The sequence below is a fragment of the Engraulis encrasicolus genome, chromosome 8 (assembly GCF_034702125.1).
Source record: "Engraulis encrasicolus isolate BLACKSEA-1 chromosome 8, IST_EnEncr_1.0, whole genome shotgun sequence".
NCBI lineage: Eukaryota > Metazoa > Chordata > Actinopteri > Clupeiformes > Engraulidae > Engraulis > Engraulis encrasicolus.
The window spans coordinates 38,000,030-38,015,029 of record NC_085864.1 but is presented as its reverse complement, the minus strand read 5'-3'; the positions used below and the strand labels follow the sequence as shown (position 1 = coordinate 38,015,029).

General features: G+C 44.1%; 1 long non-coding RNA gene across 2 annotated transcripts in view; it reads left to right on the top strand.

The window, feature by feature from the left end:
• LOC134453669 (uncharacterized) overlaps positions 1 to 3,044 on the top strand; it is a 3,083-nt gene extending 39 nt beyond the window's left edge. The window contains exons 1-3 of one of the 2 annotated variants that reach the window (XR_010035690.1): positions 1 to 13; positions 1,372 to 1,481; positions 2,849 to 3,044. The exon at positions 1 to 13 is cut by the window's left edge and continues 39 nt beyond it. This is a non-coding gene — a long non-coding RNA (uncharacterized LOC134453669). Of the gene's footprint in view, positions 14 to 1,371; positions 1,482 to 2,845 lie in introns of both variants that reach the window. The other variant, XR_010035689.1, reaches the window with a different exon arrangement.
• The last annotated feature ends 11,956 nt before the right edge of the window (positions 3,045 to 15,000 follow it).

The following is a 15,000-nucleotide window of genomic DNA, read 5'->3' as shown; positions in this document are numbered from 1 at the left end:
TCAGGACCTGTCGGTAATATATTTGACTGCATGTTTTAAGGGAAACATGTATCGTTTGTTTTAAGGGAAAGAAAATTATCTAGACTTTACACGTGCAATTTCCATTTTAACCATCTCAAATAATCCTGAGGTTCTCATCATCAAACTAGAGAAAGCATCAGTAGGGTTCAGGCTGTCTTTTACAGATGAGGTACTTTATTCACTGTATTACTAAGCACTTTATTCATCCTGTGGGAAATTCAAGAAACAATTGTCCACTGTTTGTAACAGTATTTTTTAGCCAATTTGGATTGGAGCCAATTTTGGTCCCCTAGGGGAAATTCTTTCTCTGCATTTATCCCATTTGGGCTAGTGAATCACATTGAAATTTCTTAGCATAACAATATGTGATTGTGTTATCATTTTTTTTTTCATCAGGCATGAGTGAGGTGAACACATTGTGCGTTGTTGGGGGAAGAGTTGCAGTGACTACTTGGACCACAGGCCAGGTAAACAGGTTTACTCTGAGCATGTCAGCCCATACTTCTGTGATCAAAGTGCTATTAATAGAGAAAGATGTAATGCAATCAGATGACCATATATATGTTGATGAGTACACTCCTGTTGTAAAAGTAATATTTTGAACAATATGTCAATAAACACACAAGTTATTTCCAAAATGACCATAGAGTAAGTGTAATACAACATCTTTTCATCTTACTGCAGAAAATTAAGGTCAATAGTATAACTTGAATGACATATTTGTCCATTGTTGTGAAATTATGCTGGTGCAAAGGTGAGTACACCCATATGTTAAACTGTCTATGGAGGAGACTCATAATGTAAAAGTTCAATGTAAGGCAAGGATGAAACATACACAACGATGACCTCCCTTTAAATCCATTTCAATTTCAAGATGTTTCGGGCCAGCACGCCCCTTCTCAGACAGTTTAACATAGCATAATTACACAAAAAATGGACAAATATGTCACTACTGACCTTACTACTGACCTGACTTTTCTGCCATAAGCTGATTTTTTTTTGTATTACACTTACTCTATAATCATTTTGGGAACAACTTATGTGTTTTAAAAAATATATATATATATTATTCACAATGTTACTTTTCAACAGGGGTGTAGTCATTATTGCTGTGCACTGTATATTTGGATCACCATTACATGTTTAGTCATAAAGTAATGAAAACTTGTGTACAGCATTGTATGTTTTCTGTTCAGCTGTAGATTACCTAATAGTGACGAGGTCACCAAGGCCATCATCCAGGCTAGTAAGGATTCTGGGTAGAGCTGGGGACCAGAGAGTTTACTCATAACTCATTTATGTGATCATGATGTATAAAAAAGACTAACTCAGTTTCTTTCTGTCTCGCAGAAGCCTGAAATAGATTCTTTGAGAATCTTAAAAGTCAAACAACTGGGCCTTGCGGGGAAGACTGATGACGTGAGAAAAAAAGGAAAAAGCTGATGAGCAGACGTGAGCGGGTAGGTGAAACCACAACTAGCAACCTCATCATACAACTGCCATCACTTTCTTTTGTCACTACTTAACTTCAGGGGGCAATTAGCCAATATCCCCTTTCTTTCTTCTGAGCAGGGCTTGACATTAACTTTTTCACACACCGGCCACTGTGGCTAGTAGATTTCCCAAGTCACTAGCCATTCAGGTATTCCACTAGCCACACATTTTATATTATTTTTGTTTTCTTTATCATGATAGAGTGCGTCTTACCTCAGAAGATAAGGTGATAAAGCAAGATGAGTGTAAAGCTTTCTACATGGAAGTATATCAAGCAAATAGATACTTTAGAGTTACTGAGCTTTTTCTTGAGCTTAAATACAAACAATTGATACACAAACAACAGAATATAGGCTACTATGATGCGTATGTCATACCAAGGAATACGCTGCCAGCCAAATTGGCTAGTGACATTGAAAATATAACTAGCCACAGCCAAGGTTTACCAGCATTTGGCCAGTTGGCAGGTGCCAGTGTCAAGCCCTGCTTCCAAGTACTATTGTTAGTTTTTAGAACGACCGCATTTGGTACAAGGTATTTGCAAATGGGCAGCCAACACTAAAGGTCTGTTTTGACTCCTCCGTCAGGCCCTACCATGGAGCATATGGTAGGGCACTCGTTTGCAATGCGACCGACCCGGGTTCAATTCCTGGCCCGGGTCCTTTGCCAGCCCTTCCCCATCTCTCTCCCAACTTGCTTCCTGTCACCATCTGCACTGTACTGTCATTATGAAGACAATAATATCTTTTAAAAAAAAGACTCCTCCATCAGTTGGGGGACACATACTGTCAGTGGGGGGGCAGTGGCAGATCGCGAACAATTCAAACTGGGAGAAATACAGTATTCGTTGATCACGGTAAGGGGTCTATTCAGCGCTAAAAGGGAGGGAGTGGTGGCTGTTTGGGTACTTGATCTGCCGTTACCCCCCTGCTGACGGTATGTGTCCTCCAACTAAAGGACGAGTCTAAACCAGGCTTAAGAGATGCAAGCATAAGGAAACGTGGGGGGGACCATAGTTTTAAAACACGTGGTTTGGGGGAACCATGGTTTAGGGCAAATACTGTATCAAAGTTAAATAGTAGAACCATGGTTAATTTTTGTAAGGGATATTACTATGACAGCTACTTTACTCCTGTGGATAAACCACGATTGAACTATGCTTGGTTGATCTGCTGGATAATCTTGTGGAAATCCTGCTGTATTATCTCATGTGACCCGTTCTTTGGCATGTTCATGGTAAACAAGCCTGAGTGTGGGTTTTGAACTGTACATATTTTTTAATGTTTAACACATTGTTTAAAACTGCCCTATTTTTTTGTTGCTTTTCAAGCAGTGGTGCTGGTGGCGCAGGATGTCCTGGAGGAGGACGACCTCGACTACCTCAAAGGAGCTGATGCCAGCCTTGTGTCTGATGGGGAGACAAGTGCACATTTGTTGTGCTCTGTCTGAGATGGAGAAGTGTGCGCCTTACTGGCGTACTTCATTGATGCCAGCAAGCCCAGCCAGCGAGTGACCAATAGTGGCCGGTTCTCCCTTCGTGACCTCCGCCTTCTGCGGCCGACAAAGCTTGAAATATGATTAAATGTAAATGTAAAATAAGCAATTAAACAAAGAACATTCAACAAAATAATTGTCTGTTATAATATGATTTTAGCTGGGATTTAGCAGTAATGTAAAGTTGGCCTAATTGTTGTTTTGCAGTAGATTTGTGTCTATTATGTTGAAAGAAGTATACTGCCTTACAAAGGCAAAGTGCAGTAACCAATTACCGTAGGTTCATTCTGAAAATGTGTTCATTCTGAAAATGATATTCATAACACCTCCTTTATCTTGTGACAAAGAGTTATGGTCAAAATGTGCCCTGTTTTACAAATATTGGTCTTTGAAGGCATTTTTTCCCTCAGTTTCATTATTGGCGCTGCTGTTTACCTTTTGTAGGGCAGTTTAACCTAACGTCAGCCTAAGTAATTTCGGCAACTTTGGCAACATCACAGATATGGCAACATGCCCGTCACATGTTAGCCTGGGAAATACTCAGCTTCCACAATCGTTTCGATCTGAAAGACAATCTCACTCGTGATTAGGATGGTAACCAGGCAAGACTAAGTTGTAATAAGTAATAGAATAGAATAGAAAGCCTTTATTGTCATTATACAAAGTATTCTGAGATTTGAGCTTCCCTGCAAGGTGCACAGTCGTTTATAGATGAACATTGTCCAGTAAGTGTGAGTTCATTGTTGTAACAGCTTTGAGGAAGAAGCTAATAACACCTAGCGTGATAAAGGCATGTACATAAATGCCTGTGAAATCAATTTATTGCCTGGTCGTGGGAGGTATGGGTCGTCCCATGCCTCACATGTCCGGAGATATACAACAACAAGAATGGAACACATCCGTGAGAGTATCTGCATCAAATACGTGAAGCACGTTCCATATCAGGTGAGAAAACGGCATCCGGATTTGTCTCATGTCGAAACTGTCCCATTCCGAGATTCGGATATGCTCCGTACATGAAAATTGGCACCAGCGTATCAGGACCGTATCTATCAATATATCTCCGAATATTGTAAACATCCAGAAATTTCTTCATACAAACATCCCCGGAAACAGAGCCTTTTTGCCCAGTGAATGTGCTTGTGTGTGTATATGTTTGTTTTTGTGTGTGTGTGTGAACACTGCAAGGTGAAATAGATGAAAGAAGCTCAGTGGGATGTGGCTGAGATGTGGCCAATTTACAAGGCCCCTGATGATCTGGAGCAGTTGGAGGTGGAGGCCAGGGGATTAGGCAGAAAGACCATCTATACAAGTCAAGTCAAGTCAAGTCAAGTTTATTGTCAATTTCTTTACATGCACTGGTCATACAAAGAATTTGAAATTGCGTTTCTTGCTCTCCCATGCAGACATAGACTAATCTAGGTAAGGACATAGACAGTATAGACATAGACAGTACTCATACATGGACATAGACAGTATGGACGTAGACATTGCTCATACAGACATTTAAAGATATCCAATGCAACTTTGACATAAACACACCGATGTAAACAACTTTATGGCGGCCTCTAGTGGTTCTGCCGAAAATGTGCATTGAACTAAATTAGACAGACATTGGCTTCGAGATTATGTGCGAATTAAATTTCTTCGTCTTCTGTAATTAGCCAGATTCCCTTCCTTGCATTCAGCTCTCTCCACTTCTAAGGGGCTTTATCAGCGATTCTCCCCCTTGCTTATGAGTTCGCTGTTTCGTCTATTCACTTCACACAACTGCAATCACGTTTGCACTTCCTTCAGATGGATACTATTATTTGATCCACTTGTTCCCGGCAGATATCCCCGTCTTTATTTCACATTTCCAGTAACTATATAGTACCTGTACATTAGGAGAACGAGGAGACAAAAGGCTATTGCTTATTTTGTTGTAATAATAAAGATTTGATTTCCAAGTCGAGGTGACAAGACGCGTTTTTATCTTGTGTGGTGTTGAAAGTGAAAGTGGACACCCATAAGCCGGCTAGAGATCACGTTTTGTTTCCTCTTGATCGGCAACAACATTTTTAGCCTCGCTCGACTGATTGTGTCCTTTGACATCAAGTAAAATGTGCGCCATCAGATTTCAACTCGTATACATTTGTGTAGCTTTGTAAACTAAAACGAGGTGGCGTGGACTTTGAGAATGCTAATGCATATATCCCAGTGCAGTGAATGAGTGATAAAATCCACATATTTGCTCTTTTGGCGTTCGGCTCTCTCCGTTTTGAAGCCCTTTTCCAATGTTCACATAAGCGAATTATTTGCCTGTCCAAACCTTTCATCTCAATTAGCTCGTGATTTATTTGCAGTCCCATTTGTGGTTTTCGCTGCATGCCAGCGTGATATTTTACAATCAGCTAGCCAGTAGCCAGCTTTCAGCGAGCTGCTGCTGCTTAGTTAGCAAACGAAGGGGATGAATGGGTCTCTCATTCGTTCCACTCATACACCATAGAAATCTAGACGCCCCTAGCGGCCACAAATTCCACAACAACAAAGGGCGCGGCGCCTCCAGGCAAAACTGCAAGTGCTGTTTCGGAGCAGAACCACCAGATGGTGATGGAAATATTCCCATTTTCGCCATAACTGGTCAGTCAAGAAAAACCCTGAGTTCCAAGCCATTTCACGACTATGAAAAAGTTGCATAGTGTTTCTTTAAAGTGCAAGACTGGACAACAGAAGACTTGTAGAGAACATACATTAAGAGGAGGTATTTTGTTGTGCTTTTTCTAAAAGTCCTTTATAGCGTTCTGACATAGTAATAGTAGCATTTGAAGAAAATAAATAATTAAAAAAGGTTTTTATTAAATACACCAGCAGCAGTATGTGTGTGTGTGTGTGTGTTTGTATGTGTTTTGTGTGCGTGTGCGTGTGTGTGTGTGTGTGTGTGTGTGTGTGTGTGTGTGTGTGTGTGTGTGTGTGTGTGTGTGTGTGTGTGTTTAGTGCAGGTAGAAAGTGCGGTGTGCGTCTGTGTGTGTGTACCTGTGTATGTGTGTGTGTATGTGTGTGAGTATGAGTTGTGTGTCAGTGTGTGTATGTTTGGGTTTTGTGCAGAAAGTGCAGTGTGCTTGTGTGTGTGTGTGTGTGTGTGTGTGTGTGTGGTGTGTGTGTGTGTGTGTGTGTGTGTGTGTGTGTGTGTGTGTGTGTGTGTGTGTGTGTGTGTGTGTGTGTGTGTGTGTGTGTGTGCATGTTTTGAGTTAGTGCAGGTTGAAAGTTCAGTCACAGATGTAGTAGTGCAGGTGGAATGTTCAGTCGCAGATATGGTGGTGGGGATGAGGGGGGGAGCGTTGTCAGTGGCCTGGCTGGCTAGAGGCTGACAGTGAAGGGAGAGTGGGTTGAGTGTTCAGTATCTTGATTGCTTGATGCATCGTGCTGCTTGCAAGCCTGGTGGTACGGGAACGGAGGCGCCTGTACCTCTTTCCAGAGGGCAGGAGGCTGAACAGTTTGTGTGCAGGGTGGCTTGTGTCTTTGATGATCATCAGTGCTTTTCGGGTGAGGCGTGCGGTGTAAATGTCCTGCAGGGAGGGGAGTGGTACTCCAATGATCTTCTTCGCTGTGTTCACAACACGCTGGAGTGTCTTCCTGTTTTTCTCCGTGCAGCTTCCTCCCCACACTGTGATGCAGCTGGACACGACGCTCTCTATGGTTCCTCTGTAGAATGTTGTCATGATGGAGGGTGTAGCACTTGCCTTCTTTAGTTTGCGCAAGAAGTAGAGACGCTGATGGGCCTTCTTCGCCAGTGATGTAGTGTTGGTGGTCCAAGAGAGGTCGTCGCTGATGTGCACTCCAAGGAACTTGGTGCTGCTCACTCTCTCCACAGCATCACCGTCGATGGTCAGTGGTGGCAGTTGTTTTTGGACCCTCTGAAAGTTGACAACAATCTCCTTGGTCTTGTTGACATTCAGCAGGAGGTTGTTGTCTTTGCACCATCTGGCCAGCAGGTCTACTTCTTCTCTGTAGTGGGTCTCATCGCCCTTAGTGATGAGGCCCACCAGTGTTGTATCATCCGCAAACTTCACTAGATGGTTAGTGCTGTGGGTCGTTGTGCAGTCATGTGTCAGCAGCGTGAACAGCAGGGGGCTGAGAACACAACCTTGCGGAGCCCCCGTGCTCAGGGTCAGGGTGCTTGAGGTGTTATTCCCTACCCGTACTGCTTGTGGTCTCTGCATCAGGAAGTCCAGCAGCCAGTTGCAGAGGGAGGTGCTGAAACCTAGTTTGTCCAGTTTTCTGATGAGTTGTTGTGGTATTATGGTATTGAATGCTGAACTGAAGTCAATGAACAGCATTCTCACATATGAGTCTTTATTGTCCAAGTGGGTGAGGGCTGGATGGAGGGCAGAGCAGATTGCATCCTCCGTGGATCGCTTGGCTCGGTATGCGAACTGATAGGGGTCCATGTTGGGGGGTAGGGTGGCTTTGATGTGTGACAGGACTAGCCGTTCGAAGCACTTCATGATTATGGGCGTCAGTGCTACAGGACGGTAGTCATTGAAGCATGATGGTGATGATTTCTTCGGCACGGGTATGATGGTAGCAGCTTTGAAAAGTGATGGGATGACTGCTTGCTCCAGAGAGATGTTAAAGATGTCTGTGAAGACATCCTTCAGCTCTTCTGCACAATCCTTCAACACTCGGCCAGGTATGTTGTCTGGGCCAGCTGCTTTGCGTGGGTTGATGGTGGCCAGTGTCCTCTTCACACTGGCAGAGGACAAGTACAGGGGTTGATCATGGGGGGGAGGGGGAGTTTTCTGTGGATGAGTGTCATCTATACAAGGATGATGGCGAGTGGAAACGCCGAAATATTTTACCAGAAGTGTCTTTGGTTTACACGGCAACCACACTGTCGGGGTCTGAAAACGCAAACATCTGAAAACTTCTTCCAGAGTAGGGAGTTTTGAAGGGTTGCGTCTCCATGTAAACGGCTAAAAAACCAAGACACAAAATACTGGCGGTATCATCCAGGAGGCAGAGAGCTCGCAGCATTGCGATGTGGAAATTGGGAACACAGATGGCAAGGAAAACAAAAAACAAAAAGAGGGGCTCCCTTGGCAAAGAAACAATTGCTACTGCTTCTATATTTGCACGCTCCTTTTTCAAAGTACAAGTATGACTGCAAAGGTTTGTAATTTCGGAAAAACTCAATGAGACGCTCTTAAAAGTTGCTGCCACTGTCGCTTTCATCAGAAGCACACGTGTGGAACTGAAGATGTCGCACCTGACGCATTTGGCTGCTGTGTCCAACGCGTACGAAATTGACATTAAATGTGTTGGGTTGTTAAACATGCATGTTAACGCGTTCATGAACGAATGGAGCACACACTCATGTATCCTACAGCAAGCATGCTGAGAGCCTTAAAGGGACACTGTGCAGGAAATGGTCAAAAAGGTACTGCAACTATGCTGCTCATTGAAACTGGGCTGCCTATTGCCAAATTTGATCTTTACATGAAAGTTTACTAAGTAATAAACAAATATTTTCTAGTATGGTCCAAGTATAGGAATTTTTGCTGCCAAAAATGGCTATTTTTGGAAATTCAAAATGGCGGACCATGGAGAAGATCCCCCTTTTCATGTATGAAAAGTGCAATTTTTCCAGTCATAATGAATACTTAGAATTTTATGCTGGTGGTAAGTATTCATGAAAATGGTAACATAAGTAAATGGGGTGCATGAATTCTGGAAATAAACAACTAAAAATCTCACACAGTGTCCCTGTAGTCTGAAAAATGTCACATGGGTAAAGGAGCAAAATCAACACATTTGGCCCCAAATGTTAACGAGAATCAGGTTATCAGAGTTATATTTTAGTTATATTTTATAATATAGGTATTTTTCCATGCTGTAAATTCTGCAATAGTAATTCACCACTTGGAGAGTCAAAGTTAACACTCCTCCAGGCGTGTCAAGTCTGTCAAGTCTGATTGGTCTAACCCTCTTTTTCGCTTGCAAAATTTGCCAACAAAACAGACAGGTTTCTTATTTATTTTCCGCTGCGGATTTAGCGCAGGAACAATTATGTGGAAGTTCCACTCTGGTGTGGAACGATGGATGAAGAGGAGGGGGAATTAAGTTCAAGTTCAGCTTGGAGTTTGGACAATGGGAACATTTCCTTTGTTGAAGGTGGGTGATGTGGGAAACAGGCATGAGTGGGGTGGGGTGTGGGGTGCGAGAGGGGCAACATTCAGCTGACACAGCATGTTGGTTTCCAAACGGATTGAAATGATTGGACTGAAAACATGAAATGATTGGACTGAAAACAGCTCTCTCTCTCCTCTCTCTCTCTTCAAATGTTGAGTCAGTAGGTTGATTGCATGTGCGTGTTTGTGCATATTGCCATGACAGTACTATATGGGCATATGCATGTACACGTATGTGCATGCATGTGTCAGAAAGTTTGAGAGAGAGAGAGAGAGAGAGAGAGAGAGAGAGAGAGAGAGAGAGAGAGAGAGACTCCACAAAAAGATTAAATCTTCTCCACAAACTGCATTTCAGAGAACACAATAAAGTAAAACTCAATGCATGCTGCGCTGCAGAGCTTGTATTGAAGCTGGCACAATGAATGACAGAGTATAGTGTAGCTCCCTGCAACTCAGCAGTTCTATGGATTCTCTCTCATAAAGCACGACTGGAAGAAAAAATGCATTCGAGATTTGGAGCGGAGGCGATGGCCATGAAACTAATTTAACAGAGGCTCTTAAACTGGGCCAGGGAATCACACTGGCGTCGGATGGCAGTGCATGGGAGAACTTTTTGGCAGACGTTCAAAGGGAACAAGAAAGGGCTTCTCTCTCCTAAATCTTCATTAGAAGAACAAAGATTGTAGAACAAAAGATAAGTGAATACCGATTGAATGACTCGGAATAGATCTTATTCCTTTCCACCACACTTCGTGCAGTCCTGGCTGCCACTTTTACACTCCCTTTTAAATTCATGCAATCACACCATGCTAATTCATTTCTAAATATAGACTACTGTAGGCCTATGTATTTGCAATATTCTATAAACATATTTGTTATAAAGAAATTATACATACTGATATCTGAAAGCTGATGTACATTTTTGTGCTGAAACACCTATTTAAAGGTGCACTGTGTAATACTCTTTTTATTTCCAGAATCCATGCTGCTCATTCTTAAATGCTACCTTTTCACGATTACTTACCACCACCATCTTATTCTGAGTATTCATTATGACTTGGGAAAATTGCACTTTTCATACATGAAAATGGGGATCTTCTTCATGTCCGCCATTTTGAATTTCCAGAAATAGACATTTTAGCTGCAAAACTTACTGTACTTTGGTCATGATAATACATATTAGTTTATTATTCCTACACAGTGCACCTTTAACAGACTCACTGAGCATGTTGTCACAGTAGCTGAATGTCAAGCCTGGGCTGCTTGCTGTGTAAGCTCCATGGACTGGACGTTGGCTGAAACAACAGCATTTCACTGACATTGGCATCCCTGCATGGAGTTCAATATCTTTTTGACACCATGCCGGCATAAATCCATCCCTGGCTATTATCCAGTATGTTAATGAAAGATCAAAGTGTTGCACCTGCTTCCTGGCCTTGTAAGTGTGTATGGCCTGGACTGGACTTTTGCAATCTGGCTCATTTCCCTCCCAAAAATAACTACTATTATAACTACCTTATACTTATGCAAAATGACTCTTTTTATTGGGACAAATTATATTTTCTCTCCTCATAAACTTTCTGGGGACAAAAGCTCGGAACAATAGGCTTTAATCCTGCTTGTTGGTCTCATTTATCAGCCAAAATGGAGAAAAAGTGTCCAAATGTGTCTGGCAGGAGAATTGGCAGCGCGCGACTTCATTAGGGAGACAGCCTCCCAGCCGTGTCTTATCATTTCACTCACAGACTTCATTTGGGGATTAATGACCTTGTCACTTCTTTGCATTGGTGTGCCTGTGCTGTGACTGGAGATGGCTTCTGACAGCAAACAAAACAAAGACAGGCCAGTCAAGCCACACAGTCTCTATCTCTCTCTCTCTCTCTCTCTCTCTCTCTCTCTCTCTCTCTCTCTCTCTCTCTCTCTCTCTCTCTCTCTCTCTCTCTCTCTCTCTCTCTCTCTCTCGCTCACACACACACACACACACACACACACACACACACACACACACACACACACACACACACGGTCATGATTGTAATGCTCTGTGCCACAAGGACAGTACACATAGGCCTACTGTATTCCACATTTCCTTAATTAAGCAGGGAAGTGGTGGCAGCAGTATAGTAGCAGAGATAGTGCAACTCTAAGCACATGTTGCAGTGACACAAGGGGTATCTGTCCAGCTGTCCACCCTTCCATCTGTTAATCTGTCCATGTACTGCTGGTCTTGCTCTCTCTCTCTCTCTCTCTCTCTCTCTCTCTCTCTCTCTCTCTCTCTCTCTCTCTCTCTCTCTCTCTCTCTCTCAGTGCCACAGGTCCTCCAGATGCCAGGCTGGCATAGGAGCATATGGCCAGGGTGGCATTAGGGTGGCCCAGCAGCTGTGGCTCCAGGGGGGACAGCCGAGCACCAGGACTGGGGTAGAGTGCACCCGCCTGTCCCTCCCCATACCTGTCCCTCCCCATGCCCCCCTTATGCACATTTCTGGCGTGGAAAACAGCAGATGGAGGGGTGGGGTCTGTCAGATTCTACGTCACACCAAACCACGGGTGTCTGGACGTGACGTTGTGTTTTGTCTGTCTGTCTGTCTGTCTGTCTGTCTGGAGGTGACTTTTTGTCTTTCTGGAGGTGATGTTGTGTCTGTCTGTCCTCCTGCTGCCAGCTTACCCACTATGGCAGTTTAGGCTGTTTCTCTCAAAATGTCCTTGTGAAGGACTATTCTGATAATAAAATGTATGCAGTTGTGCTGTCCAAAAAAATCCTCTGCACGTAGTTTGGTACATTGGGAGCATTGTAGTGAGCCACTCCTGTTTGTTTCTGGGTTTGTTTTGTTATTATGTTGTCCAGCTCTAGCCTGGCTATTGCTAATTGTGTACCGTCACAAGTAGTATGGGCACGCCCAGGTTACATTGTCTCATTTGAAGTACTAATCAGAGATTCTTTAAGTATATAGATATATGCCAGTGTAATAGGTTGCTATGGGCACCTAACATGACCAGGTTCCGGTCTGCCTAAAGGGGCGTGTCATAATACTCCTACATTGAATAGAACAGTCCTTAGGTCTGCCTAGGTTTTCCTAAAGGGGGATTTACCCCCCCCCCCCCCTCCCCCTTGCAATAGTAGAAGCCGGAAACAATGGGCCAATGGAACCTCTCTCTTATCTATTCTCTCTGGTATAATATTTTAGGACACATATATTATTGTGTAATCCGCTCCTTCTCCTACTCCTCACATCTCACCAACAGTATCATGTCCCCAATAGGCTACAGTAAGCTGTTTGTTCCTCCAAAGTATTTTCCTGATGCAATCCTGCCCCTCCCGCCTTCACCTCAGGGGCCATGCATGGAGAGAAATAAAGAAGTGCCATGGAAACGAGAGATAAGAAAATGGCCCTCCCAAAGAACCTCTTTCTTATTCCCAGTGACGGGAGGGAAGCGGCGCCGACAAGGATATTTCACCCAGAGCTGAAAGTAGCTGTCAGTGACTTGATAACAAACGGCCCCATGCGGACACTCGGATATATTTCCCGGGACAAGGGAAGAGGAAGAGGAAGGGGAGGGGGTAGGAAGAAAAGGGGGAGTTGAAATAGCTTATTTCATCTCTTGCGAAGTGTCGCATGCAAATGCCTTCAAAAAGCAAACCAACTTCTGGCCAGCTTATACCATCACAAATGGTGATACTGTTGCTGTGAGCTGCATATGCCGTAGTGTTAAGTTCAGAGCCACATCTTTTAACACAAGAGAGACTTTTCAGGGCTGCACCAAAGTCATTTCAGCTGATATATGGACCAAACTGGATCAGACCATGTGGCACAACTAATGCTCCATGTGTTCCAAACTCAATCAGTATGGCAAGGTGCATAGCCGAGATGCCAACCACCAAAAGAAGGAATAATACAGTGTTAATGCAGAGGACACTGTAACCCAGCCAGGATGACGTGTAGTACACAGTGATCCGTACCGGGCAAACACACCGGAGGTGACGAGATGCAGCGACAGAGAATCGCTGGACTGTGCAGCAAGAGGCAGTCCTAGGGCAGTCATGGGTGAGCGGTTAGGGCGTCAGACTTGCATCCCAGAGGTTGCCGGTTCGACTCCCGACCCGCCAGGTTGGTGGGGGGAGTAATCAACCAGTGCTCTCCCCCATCCTCCTCCATGACTGAGGTACCCTGAGCATGGTACCGTCCCACCGCACTGCTCCCCATGGGGCGCCACTGAGGGCTGCCCCCTTGCATGGGTGAGGCATAAATGCAATTTCATTGTGTGCAGTGTGCAGGGTTCACTTGTGTGCTGTGGAGTGCTGTGTCACAATGACAATGGGAGTTGGAGTTTCCCAATGGCCTTTCTTTTTTTTCACTTTCAAGAGCGATACGAGCGACAGAAGCGACTAGAGTATGTCTGTTAAAAGCAGAATACATGCAATATTCCAACATTCCCATTGACTCTGCCCTGATGAAGACCACTCCTTGGCCGAAACATGTTGGCGTTTTTAACTTTTCTACAATGATTTAGCCATTTAATAAAGCTATTATAACTTTTTTTGGGAAGAGTGCCTTGGATACTTCGTTTCTTTTGCATCCTATTTTTTTTAACCAAAGAGCACCTTCGGACTACCAACCAAAAACGCCGTAGCCCTCCAAACTTTTCCTACTATTCCAACATTCCCATTGGCTGAGGCGGCTGTCGCCAAATCGCATCAAAAGTGAAAGCGAAAAAGTGAAAGCCCATTGGGAAACTCCAACTCCCATTGTCATTGTGACACAGCACTCCACACAAGCACACAAGTGAACACTGCACACAATGAAATTGCATTTATGCCTCACCCGTGCAAGGGGGCAGCCCTCAGTGGCGCCCCATGGGGAGCAGTGCGGTGGGACGGTACCATGCTCAGGGTACCTCAGTCATGGAGGAGGATGGGGGAGAGCACTGGTTGATTACTCCCCCCACCAACCTGGCGGGTCGGGAGTCGAACCGGCAACCTCTGGGATGCAAGTCTGACGCCCTAACCGCTCACCCATGACTGCCCTCATAGCCCATTTGCGTAATATTTGCTAACTACAGTCGCTCACGTCACCCATATGGCCTCGAGTCGCCCTAATCACTTTTGTCTTTTCTGTCCCTAGCGACTCAATACAAAGTCACTTACTTCCGTCGCTGGAATCGCTCAAGTCATGTCTGGTCTCTGCATGCCACTACATTGCTGGGCATTCCTGTACCTTCTCAACTTAGCAGATAAGGATCTTACAGCAACAATTTGGTCAGTATGGCGCAATTAGGTGGCAATACAGCTGGGCCATGGACACATTGCTGCGACTTCTTGCTTGAGCGTCCTTCCATATTGAACATGGTGAAGCCTAGCCGCTTGTCCTTCAGAGTCAATTTCCATCAAGACGTAGATTCATTTAGTTCGGTCAGAGCAAAATTGAGTTAGAGCTGTGTCCTCCTTGCCAGCTACTTGTACTGTAGAGGCGCAGACTAAAAGCATTCACTTAGCCCATAGAGTGTGGCCAGGATATGAGGAAATCTGTATTCCAGAAAACATGCTAAACCTTTTTTTTAAAACAGCTTAATTCCTGTAGCTCCACTTTGATATGAGTTACACGGAGACAGTTTTCATTTAGTAACAGATTCCTTTTCTTTTCAGAGAGAAGGAACGAGAGCCTTTGGAGGCAAAAGTGTTGTGATGACTTGTCTCAGTGCCTGATTTGTGGGCATCCATTATGTAAAGTAAGAGCTTTTTGAGTTCACACACACACACACACACACACACACACACACACACACACAGAAAGAGAGAGCTGAGGGTATTTACAACTTTTAGTGT